The sequence below is a fragment of the Hyla sarda genome, chromosome 9 (genome assembly GCF_029499605.1).
Source record: "Hyla sarda isolate aHylSar1 chromosome 9, aHylSar1.hap1, whole genome shotgun sequence".
NCBI classification, from domain to species: Eukaryota; Metazoa; Chordata; class Amphibia; order Anura; family Hylidae; genus Hyla; species Hyla sarda.
The window spans coordinates 140,426,199-140,426,601 of NC_079197.1; positions in this window are offsets into that span (position 1 = coordinate 140,426,199).

Sequence of the window (403 nt, forward strand, 5' to 3'; positions counted from 1 at the left end):
GTGAGCTACACGTGGGGGTGATTATTATGTGTCTGTATGATTATAATACTTCAGGGTCACAGGCAGGGGCTGATACTTCACAACTGTGAGGAAATACAGCGGATCAGAGACCTGGTAATCCGGCGGGGAACAGTACAGTAATAATGGAAACCATCTGATAGCCCGGCATTAGGCTATACAGTAACTGAATAATACTGCCATAGAGTAAATGAATAATACAGCTATACAGTAACTGAATAATACAGCTATACAGTAACTGAATAATACTGCCATAGAGTAAATGAATAATACAGCTATACAGTAAATGAATAATACAGCTATACAGTAACTGAATAATACTGCCATAGAGTAAATGAATAATACAGCTATACAGTAAATGAATAATACAGCTATACAGTAAATG